Raw genomic sequence first — 17848 nt, 5'->3', positions numbered from 1 at the left:
TTTTTTCAAGGACCCCAGAGATAACATAACTTGAAGCCATGACATAGAGTTGGTCAAAGTGTTAGGGAGAAGTTCAGCCAGGTTCTACAGCATAAATGGGGACTTAAGTTGGTAAAATAGTCTAGGTTTTAGATTTAGCAACTTGTGTATTTTTTGTTAAGCTTGAGAGAGGAATGAAGGGGCTGACAAGAGTCAAAGAGGTTTTGGGAAAACAACTTCTTTAAGATGTTCCTCAAGAAGGGTGTGTGCAACACCTTGTAATCGGTAGAGTTCGGGGAAAATCAGAAACATGAGGATAATACCTAAAAATAGAATGCCTCCTATGGGACCTGGACAATTTATAAGAGGAATATTATATTTTTAATGTTAATGACACATTCTTGGATTAGAATGTAACTTCCTGTAATGTAATTAGGCAAATACGCTGCTGCCCTGCTAACAAGAAGGCATATTTCACTTTAGGCGGTTGTTAAGTTCTAGTCTTGCTAGAATGTTTCTTACCTGATTTTGTCATTGAATGAGCAGAGAGATATCTTATACTCAGTGTTTCAACCTTGATCGTGTCATTCAAGTATGAACTACGATATGCTATCATAGTTGGTTAATTTATAAAGTGTTATATACCAGGATAATCTCCCAGACATAGTTGAGATTTAGGTGTTTTGAAAACACTCTGTAATACTTAAAATCAAAATGAAAACCTGTCAACCACCTTTTACTTCTAACTGTTACTCACTGATTGATTCTCACTAATACCCAGTGTTTTCTTCTTACCTTATCTCTATCCTTAATAGGATTGAGTAATATTTTGATTTTTGAAGAAGAAAGATGCTGGGCATTCCAACCAGATAAAAAGCACCAGCAAAGGCACAGAGGGCTGGAGATTTAGGGGTGGTGGAGTTGCCCAGAAGTGTCTGGAGATGCAGTGTGATGTTTTAGCAGGGACTCTAGGGTGAGAGGAGAGGTTGAAAGAGAACATTGTAAGATGGAACCAAAAGATAGATTGGGGTTAAATCGTAAGGACCATTACAATCGGTGATCTGTGATTTCAAAAAGTGACTCTGGTGGCAGTGTGGAAGCAGGATTAAAGTGGACAAAGTACAGTGAGGTCAGAAAACCAATTATGTTGTCGCCTGATGAGAGACGATGAGGCAGACTCTGTCCATGTCTGCAGGATGGGAAAAAGACAGAAAGTTATTTCCTGAGCGGAGCTGAAAGGATTTAGCGCAAGACAGATGAGATGGTGGAGAGAAAAGGGCAAGTCAAAGGTGACCGAAGCCCAGGTGGCTGGGGAGATGACCTTGTGGTTCACAGTGAAGTGGGGAACTTCACCTTCCAGAGCTGTGTGGTGCAGCTCAGGGTGGGTGTCTTAGGCTGCCATAACAAAGTACCACAAATTGGCATCACAGGGTTCTGGAGGCTAGAAGTTCACGACAAAGGTGTCAACATAGTTGGCTCCTTCCAAGGGCACTAAGGAAGGTTCTCTTCTAGGCCTGACTCCTAGCTTCTGGAATTTCCTTGGCTTGTGGTAGCATAACTCTAACCTTCACATGGTGTTCCCCCTGCATGTGTGTCTGTGTACAAATTTTCCCTTTTTATAAGCTCACCAGTCATACGAGATTAGCGATTCACTCTATCCTGTGTGACCTCATCTTAACTAGTTAGATTTGCAACAACCTCTTTCAAAATAAGGCCACATTCTGAGATGCTGGGGGTTAAAACTTCACTATATGAAGTATTTGGGGGCACACATTTAAACTCCACAGGGGTATGTGAGGTGATGACACTTAATTTTGGATGTGCTAAGTTTTAGGTGCCTGTGGGCCCAGCATCAGCTGGCTGATAGAAATGGGATATGAACTGTGTACGTAGATTTGGTCATCATCTACATATAGGGAACACCCATCTACTGAAGAATTGTCCATGGATTATTTCATAGCTGTGGGAGAGGAAGCATTTGCCTGAGGAAGAAGAAAAAGAGGAGGAACATAAATACATTGAGTACCTAGATGGGGCTGAGGACCTGCTGTCCCCAAATGTGACACATTAGCATTTAAGAAGGCAGCAGAAGCAGAAAGCCCCCTCTTGCCTTCTTCTCATTCTTCTACCCTGCAGCAGGCCATGAGATCCTCATCTGAGAAGTGCCCTCCCTATACCTGGAGGAAGGGAGTGGAAAATGTGGAGATGCCAAGAAGAATCTAAGCAGGCCTTGCCAAGTCCCCCCTGAGTTTATTACTTTTAGCTCATGCATGCTTTGTCCAATCATACTTCTCCACGGCTGTCCACCTCTTCATCAAACCTAACATAAAAAATACAAAAATATACTTTCTTTGGGGCTTCATTTCTTCTTCTTTTTCTTCTTCTTCTTTTTTTTTTTTGAGATGGAGTCTTGCTTCTGTCATGCAGGCTGAGGTGCGATGGTGCAATCTTGGCTCACCACAACCTCTGCCTCCCAAGTTCAAGCAATTCTCCTGCCTCAGCCTCCCAAGTAGCTGGAATTACAAGCATGTACCACCACACCTGGCTAATTTTTGTGTTTTTAGTAGAGACGGGGTTTCACCATATTGACCAGGGTGGTCTTGAACTCCTGACCTCATGATCTGCCTGCCTCAGCCTCCCAAAGTGCTGGGATTAAAGGCATAAACCACTGCACCTGGCCCGGGGCTTCATTTCTGAGGGCTCCTGTGTTATGTAAAACTCACCTTAAATACATTTATTTGCTTTTCTCTTGTTAATCTGTCTTTTGTCATAGGGGCCTCAGCCATGAACCTAAGATGGGAAGAAAGGATATTTCTTCCCCCTACAACCTCCCTGTGATTGGGCTTTCTGCTCAGTGCTCAGATATCTGAACTCTCACTTGATCCTCATGGGGACCTGGTGAGGGAAAGTTTGAGTGGAAACTGAGGCCTGGGATTACATAACAGGTGGATGGTAAAACTGGGATTCCCATCCAGATGTTTTTGATTTTAGCAGAAGATGTCGCCTCTTCCTGTGGAGAGAGTATAGGATAAGAAAGAAAAGGGCTGGGTAGAAAACCCTGGAGGAACTTGTGTGCTCAAGGGGCAGGCACTGGGAGACAGTGAAGCGGAAGAGAGAAATGAGAACTAGAAAACATAGCCACTGGAAATCCAAAATAGAGTTTCAAGAGCAGGGGGAGAGCAACAGTATTAACCATTTTAGACAGGCTAAGGACCTAGAAGTATCTCTTTGGTTTAGTGCCCTCTCTGCTCTTTGAGCATCCATTTGATTAAGAAGTGAAATTATAACAAATTTTCGTCCACAGTGATTACAGGCAACAGATTCACTATAAAATATAAAAGAGAATTACTGTCAATTTTATTCCAAGCTCACCACAGTCAATGTGCTCGTCGGGGAGAAACACCAGTTCTGATAAATTGCTCTATCCATGTATGTACATTGACCTAGTGATGGCTTTGGAGGCAGATTTTCTTAAGTTCTGAGCATTGGGACCTGTTGCCAAGGTTGTGGGCACACTGTGTGTGTGTGTGTGTGTGTGTGTGTGTGTGTGTGTGTGTGTGCTGTTGTTTGGCTGTTAAGAAATGCTTTGCTTTGTATAAGCATGGCATACAAGCTAGCAGGGAAATCTGAGCGTATTCTAAATGCTAGGTTAAGGCATTTGAGGACATGCGAGGCTATTCGGTGATAAATAAGCACTTCCTGGCTTGTTGCCCATACCTGCTTTATATTCACTTCAAAGAAGCAAATTTTCATTAAAAACAAAGCAGTTAAAATGTCAAGGTGCCCATTCTCTTTTTTCAGATTCTCCTTTTTTACATTACAAAATAAGTGGATTGAGGGAAGCATAAACTGCAGCTAAATAAAGGCTTTTCTTGGCATTCCTTGGAGAAATCAAATCCAAGACCAGTGGTGAAAGGTGATTGTACTATATCCACTACACAGACTATTTCTTCTAATTATCAGCATGAATGTAATTACTTACAAGCATCTCAGGCTTCTATGATCATGTCCCTTAGAGCATTTCATCTTTAATGATTTTCCTTGATAGAAAGCCAGTTGGAAGCATTTGTTGCATAACATTGCTCAACCAGAAAGAAAAATACGTACTTCTCGAAAGAAAGATCTGTATGCTTTCTTCTCAATGGTACTTATATTCTGCCAGAATTTGATTAGGAGCTATCTTGGCACAAAGATTGCTAATGACCGAGTCAAATAACTTATATAGATTAAACAATTTCTTGGAAAAAAAATACAATGTAGTATAACATCCCTTTTCCAAGAATATTGAATTTCAGAATTGTAACCACTTAAGGTGAACTGTTAAATTCTCTAACTTCTGGGGGCAGACAGTATGGGAAGAACAGCTTCCTGAGGGAATTTGTAGATTCTCAGGTGAGACAGTTTCAAGGGAAGAAATTTCTGGGCCTGGGGTGAGACTATAGACTTATATGATAGATTAAGATTTTTAAAACAATATGGGATATAAGAGGTTACCTAGACTCCCTCCTTCAAGAAATGAACGATCTAGCCAGAGAAATTACAGTCCAAGTGCTTAGTAATTTGCCCCTTGTCGCACAGTTTGTTGGTGTTAGAGTCACACTAGTTGCCAGGCCTCAAATTCCTTCCCAATTATTTTCGTTGTCACTTTTTTCCCTAGGATTAAAAAAAAAAAATTACAAAATACTTCATTTATTTGGTATTGTTGAGAAATATGTTTTAAATGTTTTATATCGGCTTTCTGGATAACTAAAGTTTACCCCTTAAAGTGTCCCTTTAACGTTTTTAATGAAACTGGTCATCTTAAAGAGTATGCTGAACATAGCTGTTCTTTGTGGAAGTAGTGTCATTAGTGTGAGCATCAATTATTTTGCCATGATTGCATGGAATCCACAGTTGCCCTTTGGAGTAATTGAGGTGAAAGGGCAATTGCTATTCAGTGGCCATTCAGTTGCTCAGCTGTGTTTTATTTTGATGTCTCTTATCACCATTTTGATGCCCAGCAGGCGCTTCTCCCCGCACTCTCCAGCATGCTCTCCTAGGTGCTGGTGCTGCCTCTTGCTGAAAGTGATTGGGAGACTCGCTTGCAGGATAAAATGTGAAGTTTTCTGATCACTATGTGGTTAAGGATTTTTTTTTTAATTTGATTTTTTTAAAGTTTTTATTTCCATGGGTTTTTGGGGAACAGGTGGTATTTGGTTACATAAGTTCTTTGGTGGCAATTTGTGGGATTTTGGTGCACCTATCACCCGAGCAGTATACATTGAACCCAATTTGTAGTCTTTTATCCCTCACCCCCTTCCCAACCTTTCCCCATCCACTGAGTTCCCAAAGTTCATTGTATCATTCTTATGCCTTTGCATCCCATAGCTCAGCTCCCACTTATGAGTGAGAACATACGATATTTGGTTTTCCATTCCCAAGTTATTTCACTTAGAATAATGGTGTCCAGTCCCATCCAGGTTGCTGCGAATGCCATTAATTCATTCCTTTCTATGCCTGAGCAGTATTCCATCATATATATATATATCACAATTTCTTTATCCACTCATTGATTGATGGGCATTTGGGCTGGTTTCACATTTTCTCAATTGCGAATTGTGCTGCTATAAACATGCAAGTGTAAATATCTTTTTCGTATAATGACTTCTTTTCACCTGGGTAGATATCCAGTAGTGGGATTGCTGGATCAAACAGTATTTCTACTTTTAGTTCTTTAAGGAATCTCCACACTGTTTTCCATAGTTGTACTAGTTTACATTTCCACCAGCAGTGTAGAAGTGTTCTCTTTTCACCCCATCCCTGATAACATCTATTATTTTTCAATTTTTTTGATAATGGCCATTCTTGGGGGAGTAAGGTGGGCAGTTAATGATTTTAGCTTTCTTTTTGCTTGAAAACTGAGTCTAATAAAATTAAATAACTTTTGTAATCTCTATAATCTTAATTGTTGAAAACAGGACGCTTACATAGGGGTTTCTTGTGTCCCTAAGGAACTCCTGATTGCTGACTCAGTAGCTCTCTTGCCTGCAGACTGTCTCTTGTTCCTGGGAGATGTTTTAGGGGTGATTCTTAAGCTTCAGGAGGCATCAGATTCACCTGGAGGCTTGTTAAGTCACAGATTGCTGGGCCTCACAGAGCTTCAGCTTCCGTAGGTCTAGGATGGGCCTCGGGATTTGCATTCGTAACAAGTTGTCAGATCCCAGGGTCCGGGTCCAGCCCATGCTGAAGTCCGAGGGAGTGGGTGGATGGGCAGAAAGAACACCTGGGGGGGGGGCCGTAGGCAGGTGAAATGCAGTTATTTTCAGCAGCTTTCTCATCAGTGGTTTTCTCACTGTCTGCTGTGTCTCGGCTGCTTGAGCTGGCCACCCCCACACACAGCTGTGCGGCTGACTCTACCTTGCCTTCAGGGTCAGCAGCTTAACCCTTTCTCTCTCTGGGCATGAGCAAGCTGAGATGTATCCTGGCTCTCTCCTGTCTCTCTGCAAAGACGGACAGCTCTGGCACTCTCTTTCTCTCTGGGTGCCAGCGCGCCTGCCATTTTAAGCCATGTTGAGCCAAGTCGAGCCAAGCCCCCAAGAGTCCCTGTACAGCATCAGCAGGACAGTTATACCTTTTACAGACAATGGCGTAGGGTGAAGTATGAACTTATACAAACAGATTATATACCAAGTGGAGGTGTGTGCTTACGTGCCAGACTCAATCATGCAGGCCTGGATATCCACCTCGGCCTATTCCTTGACCAAAGCACATCCATGTACCTTATACTCTACCCCCCAGGCCGAGGGAGACACAGGTTTTGGATACACAGGTATGATACATAGGCTTTGGGCATGCAGGCCCGATATACATAAGCCTTGATAAACTGCCCAGCCATAGGCGCAGATTACCATAGGTGTCACCCTTTGGATGATTATTATTCACACTGCCCTGAGTTTAGCTCATTAGCTACTCTGTTTACACCTGGTTTCAAACCATATGGTGTCAGTACAAGGCTGGACTGTGACAGCAGTCCCAGCTAGACCTATCTGTATATTATGCCCTATTAGGAATGGGGGATGCCCTTCCTAACAGTGAAGCCTCAGGACCTAGGGGTGCCTCAGGCCCCATGACCTTATCTTGCATTAGGACTGCAGGCCCCAAAATCTCTTGTAAATCTGCTCAGGGACTTGCATTTAGTGTACTTCACTGTTTGAAGTAGGTGCCCCACTTCATTAAAGTGGATGTCTGCACTCTGGGGGTTGTTATCCACGAACACACCCATCCTGCTACTGGGTAAGTTGTCTGCACAATGACTGCAACTGTCCTGACATGCTTTTATGAGCCTGAAGGGCAGCATATGCAGTTACTAACTGCTTTCCCAGTCTGGGGGGTGGTTATCCATGAATGTACCCATCCCGCTATTACTAACTGCTTCTCTATTAAAGGATACTGGAGCTCAGCTCCCTTCCATAGTCAGGACCAAAAGCCTACTAGCATACTCAGGTGCTCCCTGCACTGCTATAGGCCCTAACTGCAATTATCTGTGGTTGTATGCACATCTAGCTTAAACGGGCACCTCTGGTTGACTACTCATAGGACCTGTACCTGTTGAATAGCCTGCTTGGCTACCAGGAAGACTGTCTCAGCCGCATCATCCCAATCCCAGGTAAGAGGGGTACTGCCACTTCTAAACCTGCAAGCGAATCAGAGGTTAATATAACATCATCAACAAAACCATGATATATGATGGGGCTATGCATATAGCCTATGCATAAGCCCACCTACTTAGAACAGTGAAGTACACTAAGTACAAGTCCCTGAGCAGATTTACAAGAGGTTTTGGGGCCTGCAGTCCTAATGCAAGATAAGGCCATGGGGCCTGAGGCACCCCTAGATCCTGAGGCCTATGCATATAACACTGAGAAAGTCCATTGTCATCTTTCCATGAAGGCAAACTGTTCCTGGCTCTCAGTGGACTGTCCCAGTTCCATTGTCCAGTGGTCCATGAAGTCTGTGACAGACGGCACAGCTGCCAAGCCGTGCAAAACATCCATCCCCAGAATCCCATCCTTAGGCATGAGAGAGACATACACACTGCATAAGCAGAGAGCCAAGTGGCCAATGCCAAGATGCCAAGACGCAGGTTTCACTTTCACTGACCAGTCTTCATGGCCCTTGATAAATGCAGCTCTGCCCGGAAACTTATCTGGGTGCAGCGACCAGTGGATTGCCAAGTCCACAGGTGACTCTGGTCGTCCAGTGCTCCCAACAAGCCGGGTATCTTGGCCAGTTTCTTATCAAACAGAAAAGGCTTTGTACTTCCGCCAACTGCAGCAGGTACTCTTTGAACTGGAATGGTCCGGTGGGACCGGGCAGCACAGCAATGTCCTCCTCCTCCTGAATGACTTGCACTAAGTCTGTACATGACTGCAGACATTATTTGCTTAACGGGGGCACAGGCACCATAGGAAATGTGTTCCGCCATGATGGGGGTCTCTGGGCCCACCCTTGGGGCCCAACAGTTGCTCATGCTCTATTTTCTGGCGGATCACTGGGCGAGCCTGCAATGAAGGTTCCTCCTCCTCCCTGCGCTGCATCCTGCAGGGACTGGGCATGCACTTCCTGCAGCACAGTCACAAATGCCCCCCTGACTGCTGGTAAAGGCATGCTGCTTCTCAGTGCTGCGTACTTCCAGGTGCTTCCGTGCTTTCTGTACACTCGCGGGGGATACGTCCACTGCCTCCTATGTTTCCATTAGGGCTCATCCAAGCAGCACTGGGTACCACAGCCCATGCTGCAGCCACATAGCCGAGCCTGGAGCCCTGGAGGCTGAAGACCCATTCACTTCATCCCATCCTTGTCGCCAATTGTCAGATCCCAGGGTCTGGGTCCAGCCCATGCTGAAGTCCAAGGGAGTGGGTGGATGGGCAGAAAGAACACTTGGGGGGCCGTAGGCGGGTGAAATGTAGTTTTATCCAGAAGCTTTCCCATCAACAGTTTTCTCACTGTCTGCCCTGTTTCAGCTGCTTGAGCTGGCCGCCCCCACACACAGCTGTGTGGCCGGCTCTCCCTTGCCTTTGGGGTCAGCAGCTTAACTCTTTCTCTCTCTGGGCACAAGTCAGTCGAGCTGTGTCCTGGCTCCCTCCTGTCTGTCTGCAAAGATGGACAGCTCTGGCTCTCTCTGAGCATCAGCAGGCCTACCATGTTAAGCCATATTGAGCTGAGTTGAGCCAAGCCCCCAAGAGCCCCTGCACAGAGTCAGAAGGACAGTTATGCCTTTTACAGACAATAGTGGCATAGAGCCAAGTATGAACTTACACAAACAGGTTTTATAAGAGTGGAGGTGTGCGCTTATGTGCCAGACTCGCTGAGTCATGCAGGCCTGTATATCTGCCTCGGCCTATTCCTTGACTAAAGCACATCCATGTACCTTACACAAGTTATAGGACATGTTGCTGGGCTTGGGACCATGATTTTGAGAGTCACTGAGAAAGTCATCATTCTCCACTACTCTCCAGAAAGAAACAATCAAGATGGACTGAGACTCTCTGGGCCTCCAGGCATCTACTGCCAGAGGACATTGTCCAGAGCCACCCGTGTGTTCGTGGGGGCTGCTGTGTGGGACTCTGGTCAGTGGCTTCTCATATTGGAGAATAAAGAGTCTGCTCTCATGTTATTGTTAATAGGTTCCTACCCTTTGGCTTGAGAGTCATAAAAAGCTACACTTTTACTGGTGTCTTTGGTAGCAAATGGGCTTTATTCTTGCTCTCCTATTCCAGAACATTTGTTATTTAATTGGATTTCTTACATACACGTCTCTGGGGTTTCTTAATAACTTTCAAAATCAAAGCATGATAAACCCTTTAGCATTCACTTTAATATCCTCAGTCACAGAGAACTTGAGTACCGGGCTCACAGGCCTCTTTTCAACTCCAGCTATGTTGATCTTGGTCTTTGTTCTCCCTCACTTGCATGTACATGTAAATGTGCATATGTACACATGACGCACGCATGCGTATTCCACATAGAAACATCATCCTCAGGAACTTTAATAACCATATCATCGACTCTGCCAACCTCTTGAAGCATTGCCCCTAACCCTCTGTCTGCAGTAAGAGGTCATGACTACATGAACAGTGACATTTGTCTCTTGACCTCCCAACCCCTCACCTTCCTGCTTAACCCTGCCCCCTTTTGAACTCACTGAGCCTATGCTAGGAGACTGTGTGGCATAATAGAAAGAACAGGGGCTTTGGAGTTAAATGTGCCCAGGTTTAAATCCTTTCCAGCTGTGTAACCTTGGGTTTTTATGTCTGTTGTGGGAGATAATACCTACATTACAGGGTTGTTGAGAGAGTTAAATTAGGAATGCATGTAAAGCACTTAGCATGTAGCAGATGATGAACTAGTGATATTCATTACCCTCCCTACACTTCAGCTGCCCACAGGGTTAATCACACCTTGGGCCTCACCTGTCACACAAATTTGCTCTGCCTCCAAGACCTTGAATCTGGAGTTTCTCTCTAGAACCAGAACATACCATGGGGAGGTAGGATGGCAGGGGATGCTGGAACAGCAACAGGAGCAGAGGAAAATGGCAGAGATCCTAAGTCACTGGGTAGCTAGCCCTTATATCTCACCTTATTGTAAAGTTAGGGGGTTGATTCAGAATCTCTAAGGCCCTCTCTAGCTCCAATATTATATTATTCTTCAACTCCAGCTGAGTTTCCTCATTGCCATCACCATGACCTCCAGTTCTCTGTACTTTTGCAGCTCATTAGTTCTCTTATCAGCAAATTTGCCTTCCATCAACCTTTCATGTAAGTCTTCTCTCTTCTATTTTTCTGCCATAAATCCTATGTTCTAGCCAAATGGAATTATCCTGGTTTATTTTTCTTTGTGGTGTGCCTTTCTTTCTAATCTAATGTGTTACTTATTTTGCTTTCATATGTCTTCCTTACAAGGATATAAGCTCATTGAAGGCAAAGACTTTTACTCACTGCTCTACTCCTGAACCTAGACTAATGCCTGGACATAGAAGTTGTACAATAAATATTTGTTGAATAAATTCCCTGCCTTCCCATCATGCTTCCAAATGTGTGTTCCTTAGGGTTACTCCAGTTTCTGATTAACATAGGGGCAGGAAATACATTGGAAATGTAAGGATGATGGATCCTGATCCTCCTGACTTGGAATCTAACCTGACCCTGTGTACCTTCCTTGGCAGTGACTGCCTGCCAGAGAGTACTTTCCTGCCAGTGGTAATGGTCCAAGTGTGTGCACCCATGACAGTAGGTGTTGGACTGCTGGCCACCTTCCTGGGGCTTCTGTCCCGCTAAGACACATTCTCTCTCTCTCCTCATCGGGCTTGTTCCTGAGATACCTTAGAACCTGGCATATTCCCATTATAATGACATTAAGTTTTGTTCAGGTCAAATCAGCTGGCCCCAGTGATGGAAAGGCTAGGCAGGTGAGAACCAGGAGGAAAGAATCCTCGTTCCAAGTGAATGTCTGACATTTGACTGGACAGAGATTTCCCAGTGTAAGTCTGAAGACAGGTTCTGCTCTCTAAGAGATTGCAATCTGGTTGGGAGACAAGACACACATACACAGAACCTTTTATTTTGTCTCTAAATTATTTATCGAATGTGTCTTCTTCTTCCCATCTCTATAATCTATACCCTAGTTTTCTCCATATCCAAACTCTGCTCCCTGATTTGAGATACCATCTCCTCTTGCCTGGACTACTGCAGCTTCCTACCTCATTCCAGCATGTCCAATCTTGCTGCTTTTAGTCTATTCTCCCATAGAAGAATGACCTTTCAAAAATCTATATCAGATCTTGGTGCTTTCTTACTTGAAGCTTCCTGGTGGACTTTGAATTTAATTGACCCCCTACCTTGACTTATTGGGGTCTGCTTGGTTCTTCTGTGTCCACGTCTCCTTCTTCCTCTGGTGATCTCTCCACTTACTAACTTTGATGCAGTCACAAAGAACTTCTGGCACTTCCTTAAACACTTGATGTCTTCCCCACTTCAGGGCCTGCCTGTGCACATGCCATAGGTCTGGCTGACATGCTCTGCTTCTCCATCATCCACCCTGGTCTTCACATGGCCAGCTCCTTATCACTGAAGTCTCAGCTAAAAAGGAATCTTCTTGGAGGCCTTCTATGAATCAAATTCCCTGGTCATTCCACTGTGGGGCATTATATGTTTCCATCATAGACCTTATCACAGATGGCAGTGATTTACCTGTTAATGTACTTGTCTGTCTGTCTGCATCACTAGACTGTAAGCTCCCTGAGGCCAGGGATTGTGCCTTCTTCAGTGTTCTACTCTTCTAACCTTAATATCTAGCACAGTACCTGATATGCAGTAAGCCCTCAATATGTATTTTAACACTAAACAAATAATGAGTAGCTGCCAAACATGATGCTCCATGGAATGGCACTGTGTCTTTGTATAAGATAGCAAATCAGTGAAAGATTTTGTTAATTGCATTTATGGTAACTATGCTCTGTGCCAGTTGTCCTCAGGATAGCTTTACATATTTAAAAACATTTAAAAGCTATGTAATAGTTAAAATCATGCAAAAATACTAAAATTAATGTAAACTGTGTATTCTGCCATAATGGATACTTTGGTATTTGTCATGTAGGTAGTATATTTCAAGAACTTCTATTCATAACGTGCATCATGCTTGCTTCATTTAACATCAATACTGAGACGTAGTTTCCTTATCCTGAAAAACATCTCTAATAAAGACAATTACACTTTGAGGGAGATGACCCTCCTTTCCTAAGGATTCCTTTCAGACTCTCCAGGAGTGGAGGGTAGCTCTCAGTTACAAATCCTTCTCTGTTAGGCCTTGAATTGTAACAGTCTTGTTGGAGGTTACAAAAGACAACTTTCTCTGTTGCATCAACTTACAAAAGACAATTATTCTAAAACATGTACTGCAGATTGCTTAGTAAAATATCTGCCGGATGTGGTTGTAAGTCATCTTATGAACATGCTACATGTGGTACTGAGCACGGGGTATGTTTCTGAAAGCGCAGCTGCCTCTCATTTCATCTGACCCTATATTGATTCATTGTATTTACTGGATTCAGTGGCTGGCTTAGTTGTGTTGGAACATGGGCCTGATGCCTGTTGGCAGCTCTGGCTGTCTGGGTGCCTTTCAGTTTTATCCCTTTGATTATCAAGCAGTTTTGCGTTATTGATAAATTACAGGTATGGTACTCAGAGGGAGGATGGGGGCAGCTCAGAGTGAATGGTGGTGTCCTTGGGTCTGATGCTCACTTGGACTCATCTATCTAGACAATTCTATGTAGTGGAAGGTGTGTTTATGGGATTAGTTATTAATCACGAAACAGGATAGGAGTTACTTGACTGCTAATTATAACATTGGATGAGCACATAAAAATCATCATCATAAATAATATCATCCCTGTAGAACCCTTCACATGAAATCAGTCCCGTCAGACAAATAGTTATTTACATAACACAGAATCTTAAAAAAATTCCAAAAAACAACAACCAAATAAGCAAAATGTGTGCATAGAATCTAATAAAAATTAGTACCTTAAAAAAATCACTGCAAGCTATGTTTTCTGTAATTATATCAAACCCTAGAGTTTTAACCATGTAATAGTAATTTTTTAGTGTTTTTGCTGTTATTGTCCTTTTGATTTACTTAACTATGTCTAACTTGAACAAACAATGTTAAGTGGGGAAACAGATGCGATTAAATAGCCTGTAATTATGTTTTTAGTCAACTGCCACCATCACAGACTCCTCCTGCTACTCGGACCAGAAAAAAAAGTGACCTGACTGATTTCACCAACTGCTTTGCCAGGCCCTGATGCAGAATAGATGGCCTTATTAAGCAATCAAAAAATCAGCCATTACAGAGGAATGGTAATCAACGGTGTTTATACAGCCCACACACTAGCCCCACAATACACAATCAGGACCGTGAATTCTGCTAATTGGGTACCTTCTGTGTCCAGAGGTGCCTGCAAAGGGAAACAAAAGGGACTTGAAAATTAGTGTTTGTAGCAATTAGTTTCTGTCTAAAGGCTTAACCCAGTTCAGGGAAACCATGATTCAAACAGGGATTATTATAGCAACTCTGGTATTTAAATGTCTTCTGCCATTATTTGAGGTAGGATTTAGCTTTGGCAAAAGTAATGTAGATTCATCTTCTTTTTAAAATTTACTTAAAATGATTTTTGTTTAGAACTTTGCAAAAATCAAAACCATTAAGCCATTTGCTGCTTTAAATTTTCTGGCACTGAGTATTGTGTGTGGATGTGTGTGTGTGTTTATACCTTATGATCTTGTTCAAGACCAGTTGAAAAGACTGTTAAATACATGTATTGTTGGGAAGCTCTGCTCCGAGGAATAATATAGTCGAGTTTGCTGTGCCATTATATCTCTCAGAATGATCTGTAGTTTAGTGGGAACCACAGGGTGTAATTCTTGGTGAGGGAAAAAGGGACAGCAAGTGTTTTATTTAGAAATGTATGTACAAATTCACATTCTAAGTAATAGTGCTCAAATAGTCCAGGAGGAGAACGTAGAGTCTCTGTGTGTATTTCATCTGAGTAAACTAGCAGGGTATTTCCAAATGGACCCTACTGAAAGCCCAGTGGATTTTATAAAATTGATTACAAAAAGCCTTTTGCCCTTTTCTTCCCTTTTAGTCTTTAGCATTTCTGATGTGATAATCAGATAGACAAACCTCCATGCTTTGCTTCTGTCTTTATGGACTCCCTGCTGTAGATGCTCAAAGGGCAAATTAACAGTAGCACAATTCGAGGGACCTCTTCACCTCCCATAGAAAGCATCAGCTGCAGGTTCTTGCTGTCCTGAAGCTCTCCACACGATTATAGAAGGATCATAACAATGAAGAAAAATAAAAGATTAGGGAGGGGAAGGGAAAAACCTAATGATTCAGAAGAAAACCAAAAAAATAATCGGCGCTTCACTTTCTGTGATTTAAAGGCTACATGAGCCAATCGCAGTTTGTCTTTTTAAATTTATTAATCATTTGCTCTCTCTAATTACTTAAATGATGGCTCACCACTGTGTCAATAAGTATAGTAAAAATTGTATTATTAACGCCAAATTTCACATTATTAAGACAGAAATTATTGAAAGAATATTGGTACTTTGAAAACAATCAGAATGATAAGTATGATAGTTTTAGAGACACTAACAACATTTTACTCCTGACTGATTACATTACATATTGATATTAGTGAGCATCAGTATGTAGTGCAATCAGTCAGGAGAAAATGAGTGAAATGTGAACTAATGAGAGCTAATTGTATCACATAATAGCAAGGACACAATTCTACCAATTAAATTAGTTTGAGATGAAACAAATATGAATATAATAATGTTTATAATAATGAAGCAATTAGAGCTAATGAAATAAACGTTAATAAAGACTAGGATCCCTAGCCCATTTCTTCCCTTCTCCTTCTAATTTCTCCAAACTTCGAGTTGTGTTGTATTCACTGGAATCTTTTCAGCCATTGATGCTTGTTTCTTTGTATGTTGGAAGCTATAGGGATGAAGAATAGAAACCTTCGTTATCTGCATGTTTCTTGCTGTCATCCCTGTAGAAGGCTTCTCATGGTCTGGTGTATTTCTTAGCAAGGTACCCCTTTCCCTCTGATGAATAAATCATGCCTTGTTCCACAGAGCTTTTACTTTCATATACTGTCTTTTCTTTACCTGGGTTAGGAAATTGGCACTTCTTGGTGTCAACATTGATCTCTCTTGACATATTGGAGAGTTAACTGCTCAGGTCTAGTGCCTCTCCGTTGTGTAATTCAACTGGATTTTTCTTATTAGTCACTGCCTTGGTGTCCCTAAGTCTTTGATGATCATGCCACTTAGTACCCAGATACAGAGAGTGTCTCAACTGGGATGGCAAAGCCAGTTTCTTAAATATCTGATTAGGAATGTACTCTCCAGGAGAAATTACACTCATGTCTCTCAGAAGATAGTTTTGGAGACCCAACTTCAGTCTTTCAAACTATCGACATCAGCGAAACAATCAGGAGCCATATTCTGTATTACAATTTAGATTTCAGCCTAAATGTCTATGTTGCTGAGCATCTTATAGAACAGTGGGTGTAGGTATTAGGAAAGATGATACAGCAGTATGTTTCTGATCAGCTTTGAAACTCACCCATTTAGTGAAGACTATTACCTTCCAAGGAATGATGCATTAATACAAATTACGGATTAAGAAAAAAGTATTTTCTGTGGTGCATGCCTATTCTATTATGGACACTGCATTGGTAATTAATGGCAATCTTGAAATATTTTAGTAATTTCTTCTTGATATCTATTTGGATGTTACTCTGGTTGGTGTATTTATATTTATTCTCAATCTAGGCTAGTTAGTAAATAATATTTGGCCATTAAAGTAGGTGGTACTCTGTGCTGTGAAAGTTTCAACAAACTTTCTCATTTGGCTACCGTGTTTTTATCATGTATATTATTGTGTTTTTGCTTTTGCTTTTGTGTTACATTAAAAAGACATCAGAACGAGCTGTGAGTTAACGTTTCACTTATAAAAGGTTATGGATTACTCTCAGCTGGTTTCTCAGGCTGACACAGGGTTCATGATTAGAAGAATGAAAACAAACATGAATTGAAAATGTCACTAACCTTTATTGGACTCTGAGAATCCCGGAGTCTGTGTGACAGGAGGCTTTCCTGTTTTCAGCAGTATAAAGAAGATTGAAACAAAACAGCACGGATCTTAGCTATTTACATCTTTTAATGAATGCTCTTCACGTTTGGGTTCCTTTGTCTGTCTCCCAGTTTTCAAGGGTTTAGCTGTGAAAAGTGCGGATGGTATCACATACTCCTATAAACCATGGAGCAGACATCTGTCTAGTATGCTTTTTCCTCCAAATTACGCTTAGTGTTAAGGGCATATATACAGCTGTGCTTGTATAAGGTAGCCAGTTATCCACTCTCGATGTTCACCAGCACTGAGTTGGAAAGTATTTTCAAATATACTATTAGTAAAGCTGTGTGTTTGTGTGGGTATGTGGTGAAGGGATATTTAAGATGAGATCTATTTTACATGTGATGGGCCTATTAGGTTTGAATCTGATAGTGCTGTCTTTAAAAACCTTTTATGAATGGTAAACCCTACACCCCAGGACTTCATTAGACTAGAGAAAGTAAAATGAACTGAAAGAGTTTGTTTACATGAACCATAAAGTGTCCAGAGATTAAAATGTGATATAGGAGACAATAAACACATCTGACCATCAATAATTTGTTTGAGCTTTAAGTTTCTATTAAGAATCCGTGTCTTTGTTTCTATACAATGATTTGGGCTTGGTTGTTCTTGACCTATATATGAATAACCTTACAGCATCTGAAACATATGTATATTTTCCTTTCCCCCTTAATTTCTCTCCCTGCTACCTCTTGATCTGGCACGCTTTGTGACAAATTGTACTACATTTTTCACCGATTTCATGTGTAATTTGAGAAAATATTCTATGGAGATCACTAAGGAGATCTCAAAGCATATTCCTTTAAACTGCAAATATATAGTGGGTGAGGAATTTTAGACTTTTACAAAGGTATTTACTTGTTCCCAAGTTAAAGTGAGTTCTATAGCCCCATGCTTAGTCCAGAATTATTTCAAATACTGGTATTTCATGGTGTAACTTTGGCCTATAGTACAGATTTAATGACATTCGTTGATGGAGTATAAGTGTTTTGGAAACAGATCTATGCCTTTGTATTCTCAGTTTGTCTAATTACATATTATTCTTTTAACCCAGAATTTGTTTTTCCTTTTAAAAGAAGATCAAAGTAATCCTTTGGCCAGAATAAAATTCGTT

This window comes from Macaca thibetana, chromosome 7 (assembly GCF_024542745.1).
Source record: "Macaca thibetana thibetana isolate TM-01 chromosome 7, ASM2454274v1, whole genome shotgun sequence".
NCBI lineage: Eukaryota > Metazoa > Chordata > Mammalia > Primates > Cercopithecidae > Macaca > Macaca thibetana.
This window is presented reverse-complemented; position numbering follows the sequence as displayed.